Genomic DNA, 7,180 nt, shown 5'->3' with positions numbered 1-7,180 from the left:
GAGCTAATTTCTTACTGAACATCTGGCCTTTTAGGTGACTGGCAGCGGTTAACCATGATGCACTGGTTTTCAGCAAATACTGTCTTCATATGAAGTGTGGAGCTGGTGCAAACCTGCAGCATCAGGCCCTAAAATAGCATTCCTGTTCTCTGGTAAAAAAGTGAACATTTTGTAATTGCAGATTGGCATGAGACACTACACTTTTTGTTTTTTTAACATTAAGGGAAAAAATTCATATACCTCTGTGTTGAGAAGATTAATTAGTTACTGGATGCAAGCCATTAGTGTAAAATGCTAAATATTGTTCTTCTGGAGAGCATATCAGCTAGAACTGGCCAAGTATTGGAGTGTATGTTTGCCTCTTCTCCCGTGGACTAATTCATTAGAGTAATTACTATTTGAAACCTCCTACAGAGATATGTACATGGAGGGGGAAAAAAAGGGCTTCAGCTAAAAATTAGCTTTATGGAAATCTTTATTCCAGCTGGCTCTGTTCTCAGTTCTTCCTTCCACTCAGAGTTGCTTCTTCCCTTTCACAACCGATACTGGTAAATCATTCAGTAAAAGCACTAATGTTCTGTCACAGCAGAGACAGAAGGTGAGAGAAAGGATCTTTCTGCCTCTCCCTGCTTATCCCTGCTGTTAAAAGCTAAATAGCTGCCTCCTTACAAGGCAGGGAGCTGGGGAGAAGCTGGAAGGGGAACCACCACCCGGCCTTCCCACTGTGCCCGCTCAGCATGGGGTAGGTGAGGGACAGCTGTTTGGGATAGCTTGTAGTCACCTCTTGCATGACTCTCCTAGAAGTTAGCCTTCTCTGCAGCTCTTTCCTCTTCCCAGGTAGCTGTTTCCGCCCTTGAGTTTCAATAAGTAACTAGTTCCATTCCTCTCTCATCCCTGCTCAGCTGTTGGAGATGCCTCCCCAGTATCCCACCAGGTTGGGCTGGAGTCCTTCCACCTACTTTGAACTGCAGCTTAACAGATGGAGCAACCCTCCCACATCCTTTGAAGGACATAAGGAAAATTTATGAGTAATTTTTAGATTCTAAACACTTGCCACAAATCCTTGGTGAGGCTGGATGTGACAGCTGTAGCACTCCAGGGAGGATGGATGGGATTGAAGTAGTGCCCTGGCGTGAGCACTGGGACATGGTGGTCTCTGCCATGGGAAGAGCTGCTGCTGTTATCTCCCAGGAGTGGCTTTCTATGCATGCCATCACAGTGAGAACATGTGCTGCTCAAAGTGGTGCAGGGGCCATACCTGTGGGACAGGCTGTGCTTATATATATTTAATAGGATCTCAGGCACCAAGTTTTGCTCTGTGCTGCCTCTTAGGCTCACCATTCCACCATTCCCTTTTGCCCTTCTCCTCCCACCACCCTCCTCTAGGCTGCAGACCAGGGCAGGGGAGGATCTCTGGTCCTGATTTCAAACCATAGTAAGGACTGGCTTCTGTACTGCAGGTTTTCCTGTATAGATTTGTCTGAACAGCTTTCTGCCTCCGTGATTCCAGAGCTCAGCTCAACTTTCCCACGCGAGGAGGGGAACCGTGGTTTGGAAAAGTTTTTCACTCCATTTCCATTATGCTTCAAGGTGGCTGGAGATACCTTCTGCCCACTGCTGGATGAGCTTTAGGGTGTGAGGACTTTGTGTCCATGCCAGCTGCCTGCAGCTGTACAAAGGAGTCTGTGCCCAGCAGTTGTCTTCTGTTTGCTGGTGCTCCTTCGACCAAGGAGGCTGCATGCAGTGGCTTTGTGCCCTGTCCCTGCTTGCATTGTGCCTCCGACAGACAGTGGCAGCAGCACCCTGTTCTTCTTTCTGATGACACCTTTTTTAAGTTTGGTTCACCGGTTCTGATGCTCTGAAGCTGAAACACTTGGCTATGACGGGAAAGGGTCGTGTGTTGTCTTCCAGTGGCATTTGCACGAACTTGAAGTGAGCTCTTCTGAAGAGACTGCCAGGGGTGCAAATCCTTATGCTTGAAGGCATCTGCCACTCCTCTTCCTACTGTCTTGTTGATGTAGATAATTGTGCCATTCTCAAATGTGTGTCAGTTCAGCATAAGGGAGTTTAAGTCTTAAAAAATAGCAGCAGTAGGCCATGGTTGGCTTTTCCTCTGATCCCAGTCAAAGCAGGACCTGGATCTGAAGACAGGGATGATGTGGGGCTGCCTGCCAACAGTGCTAGGTGAAGCAAACCCTTTCTAACATGGGCCTTACTTCTGTTAATGAATGAGTCTGGAAGATGTGATTTCACTTTTGTCAGTTAATCGATTATCCTCAGGGCTGCAAGACTCCCAGCTTAATTTTGCAAATTGGTACTAAGGCATTTTGACCCTGAGAAGTAGGCAAGTAACAAAAAGCCTTATTTCCCTACTTGTCTGCCTCCCTAGCCATGCAGGCACATAGGAGGCTCTCCCTGCAGGAAGAATGCTAAAAGATTATTGTTTCAGCTTTAAAAAAAAAACCCAAACTTTCCTTTCCTGCTTCCATCAGACTACATCTTTTCTTCTGTGGGATGCTTAAACTGCTGCCTAAAATTGTAAATGCAGCTTGTGCCTGGGTTTTCTCATGTACCAACAACAGCCTGGTCTGCAGCAGGTCAAGTTTCACCTTGTTACAGATGGTGTTCAGGTGTAAATGCCTGGCTAAATGAAAACACCTGGGCAGGTGCTCGGGCAGGTAGCTTGTATTGGCTGAGAGTTTGGGCTTGCCCAAACCGTCTGCAACTGTGCTGGAAATGCCACCAGTGTGTGAGAGAGGGACAGAGGCTACACTGAAAACCTTACGAGAGCATCTTCATTCAGGAAGCTTTGGGCATAATGAATTGTTAACAACAAGCAATTTAGGAAGTGACCTGCGGTAATATACCTAGCATCTAAGTTGGATTAATAAGAAGGTATCTAAAGTTCTTTTGCATACTTTCCCCCCTCCCCCCAAATTTGTGTATTCAGATGAGTAGCAAAGTTGACTTCAGCAAAACTCTATACCAGCTCTATGTGATCCATAGCAGAACTATTTTCAGTTATGTATATTATTTTCCTGTGTGTGTGTGCATCTCTTTCTTGAATATCTCTTAGGATTTAATTATTAGTTTTGGGGAAGGGAGAAGTTTTGGATATCTAACGTGGGTTAGTAATGAGAACTGAAGTGTCTCTAGCAGTGGTCAGACACCCTATGAACAGTTCTGGATAGCTCCACGTTGGGTGAGTCTAGGTCTGCACTTGGGTCCTGTGTAAATGTTTTTTTGCTGTGAAACCAGCTTTTTGTTTGTGTGACCATTAACTTTTAAGACTGTACAACCTAAACAAGCTAAATCTATGTAGCAAAGTGAATTCAGAAAGTTTTGTGCTTACCGTGTTGGAATAGTGCTAAGATTAGAAAAGCCTTTTATTGGTTAGGCTTGACAGGAATAGTCAGTTAACGTACTTTAAAATTTCAGTCCCTTCCTAGGTGAGGAAGTATTAACTTGGACACCACCGCAGGGAACAGCAAAATACCGAAAAGTGAGTTGGCATCTTTGCAGCAACCCCTAGGCAAGAAGTTTTGGTGGTGCAAGGCACTGCTCCTGTGGGCACCGCAGGCAGCAGCCCTGCCAGAATCTGCCTCCAGATCTGCCATCACCCTTGACCTGCCATGAGGATAAGCAGGCCGATGGATCTACGGTGATGGGCATTCCTCACCCCAGACTTCCCCGCTTGCGGATCCCACAGCATCATTATGAACCTCTCTAATCATGCAGTTCTTTTCTACTCTAATTAACTTTTCCTTCCTGCTTGGAAAGCAGCAGCTGTGGGGGTTACTCACTGAGTGAATCATAGCAAAAATTAGTAGTTGGCTTTATGAATTATCCCCTCACCCGCTTACCAGATTTCTGGTTGGGGGTTTTGTGTTGGTTTTTTGTTTGTTTGTTTTTTGTTTTGTTTTCTTTAACATTAGGTTTAGCTTAATGGGAATGTCTGGGGAAGTCCTGGTGACTTAGTTGCTTGTATAAATTGGTTCTCCTCTGGGGTATGTCAGCATTTTGTTCAGTTATCGCGCAGTGTTTAAATGAAATGTGTTTGGGGTTTATTTATGTAAAATAGATTGTTCTCTTACAACGAACAAAAGCATCGCAAATCACTTTTCTTTGTACCACCTCTAATTTTTGCCAAGCTGTGGCTGCATTTCTTATACTGACCCTTACTTTTTCCTACCTGGCAGAGCTGCATTTAGACCTGGAGCAGGTGGCAGCGCCCTGCTGCTCAGGTGCTTCTCACTCTAGTGGCAGATGATGGTTTATGTGGTTGAAGGTGTAACTTCCCACCCCTGCATAGCCACATGAAAGGACCTGTCTGATGCTTGGTATGATCCTTCAAAGTGAGCGCTTGCATTAGCAGAGGCTTAGTGTGCTGCAGGAACTTCTCATGTGATTCTAACAGGGAAACGTTGCCACAACAATGTGCCAGCCGAAAAACTTCAATGGCTTGATGTTGACCAGCTGGATTTTCAAAGAGCCACCAGCCTGTGGCTGATGGTTTCCAGACCTGAGGCCTACTGCTTCAAATCAGTAGATGTAAAAATAAAATCAAACACTGATCGTGAGTGTATATAGGCTGGAGATATATTAAAAGCAACAATTTTTTTTTATTACAAAGAACTTTGAATTCCTACTGGGCTATGTTTGTTCTTTTTCTTGCTTTATATTTTTAAAATTTTTATTCTTTTTTATTAATTTCACTTTTTAAATATATTTTATAGTCTTGTGTTGCATTTTTGCTTCCTGAGTGTTGCAGCCCTCCCTTTCCAGATCCATTAGAGCAGTGGCATTCTGGGTTGAGTTGAACTGTTGCCATTGCTTCCTTCTCCTCCTGCAGCAATGGGACTGCTGCCTTCCCCTCACTGCCATCACCTCCTCTCTGTCCTCTGCTGCAGTGGCACAGGCCCAGATGACGAACCTGGCAGAGCGATTAGCCTGGATGCCGCTCTGCGCTCACTGGAGGAGGCTGACCTGAGGAGAGGACAAACAGGGATTTCCAGTCAACTACCTGTGCAGCCTGTTTCCATGGGTCTTGCTGGTAGTGCTTTTATCTGATGCCGAAATGTTTAATTTTCAGATTGATCTGCGAATTCAGTATGATAAAAGATGCCTTCTGTAAGAGGTTAATTACAGGTTAATTACAGCAGAATGTGCCTTGCCAAGTACTACACTGGCTGTTTCCAAGGATCAGTTTTTGTTGACCACAATCTCTTACAGAGTGAAAGGGATTAACAAAAACGATTTGGTGGTTTGTGTTGGTTTTTTTTTTTTTTTTGTCCCTTTCCCAGTTTTGGGTCACATAAATAAACAGTTAATGTAGCTTTTCTGAGAAGTGTGAAGTGATGCATTCTCCTTCCCATGGAAAGCTTGAATGTCTGGGATGTGGAGTAGCTCTTTTTATTGAATCCTGAACCAGCACAAGTGCTCTAGGAAATATTCAAATACAGCAAATGTGGTGAGCGGAGTGTGGCCATTATCCACTTCATGGGTTTTAAAAACTGTGTCGGAAGTGCTTGTCTTCGCTGCCAGCTACCTAAGTTGGCAAGATAAATGTAACCTTTTATATGTATCTTGGTTTCTTTTGGGTTGATGGATTATTTTTGTTTGTTTGTTTACTTGTTGGGTAATTATTTATTTATTTTTAGCAAGGGAAAAAATGCTGATGCTGAACTAATTGGTGGTCAATGTACGTAGCTTCAGGAAGAAACTCTACTACTTTGGAACTCATAACCTTGCCGTAGGACACAAGTTTTGCACGTTCTGCAATATGAGACTGGAAGAAAAAATATCCAATTTGGACCTAGAAGAAACCAGCATGATAGCAAAGAGAGAGCTTCCCACAAGGCCCAGTGACAGCAGTTCAGGTTTCCTTTTCATTCTTATCCATGGGGCTGTAGAGTAGAGGAGCAGATCGGTAGTCTGGGAAACTTCCCAGAATAATTTGTAAGCAAATGAGGGATGAAACTCTGCCTTTTCTGAAGAGGTTCTTTGCCTGCCCCGGTTCCGCTACCAGTACTCCCAGTTACTCGTGTGTCCCCTAGCAGATGGGCTTGCTTGTTGTCAGTTGTCAGTAAAGCAGCAGGCCCCTTGACAGATCTGCTGTCTTTTAATAGAAAGGTATTTTTCCATTTGTCCAGATGTTGAATACACTTTTATAGACAATGCTTCAATATTAGGATTTTTTTTAAATTCAAAGCAGTGAAAGGCGGTCTGGTCCTCCTCAGTCATACAGCAGCTGGGAAGAGGGCAGCGCTGCCACAGTGTGTTTTGCTACTCTCAGAAATTTTACTACCCCTGCAGATACTGCTGTACATGCTGAAGTGATGCATAAACCACAGACACTTGCATGATAATGATGATCTTTTCACTTGTCCTGGACTGTAATCAAACTAAGTATATGTGGGAAAGCCCTGGGAAGGGATAACCATTGAATCTTATTTTTTCAGGTTAAATTTCCAGAATATGAAAGTCAAGAGCTAGGATTTTCTGATTCCACCATTTTCCTTTTTTTGGGTGCCAGGGATGCAGAGAGGGGGTGTTCACTGCCCAACAAAATTCTTCTCAAGTGTGAATCACAGTTACAATTTATTTTTAGATATATTAATAGGTTAAGTCAGAAATGGTCCAGCGCTTTTGCCTTTAATGCAATTATTTCTATACTTCGAACAATTCATAATGAGTTCTAGAGCAACTTAAAATTTTTGAATATGTAAACCAGAAAATATGGGGGAAAAAGCCAACCCAATGAAGTTTTAAAGTTTGAGAAGAAATTATGATGTTTCAATAAAATTCAGGTATCTGACACTAAAAAAGTAAAGCAATGGAACTGTAAAGTTTTTAACACTGGGTTTTCTCCATTTATTCCCACTTAACTTGCTGAGTTTACAAAAAGCCTGGGACCCATCTGCAAAGCCTTCAGTCCCTTTGTGTTAAAAGATGGCCAGTTAGTTGGGCATTAGTCCTTCCCTTGAAGAGACCGGATGCTTAAAGGTTTGGATGACAGCCTGGGAGATTGGAGGTCCAGATCCAACCTTCCCTTTTGTGAAAACCTTTGTGCGTGACCTTCAACAAGTGGCTGAGTCGCCTGGTAGCTCATTCCCCATCTGGAAAATGGGGATGACAGAAGTTCTGTGCCGCTCAGCTGGGACAAACTGCACAACAATGT

Source organism: Phalacrocorax carbo, chromosome 11 (assembly GCF_963921805.1).
Source record: "Phalacrocorax carbo chromosome 11, bPhaCar2.1, whole genome shotgun sequence".
Classification (NCBI taxonomy): Eukaryota; Metazoa; Chordata; class Aves; order Suliformes; family Phalacrocoracidae; genus Phalacrocorax; species Phalacrocorax carbo.
This window is presented reverse-complemented; position numbering follows the sequence as displayed.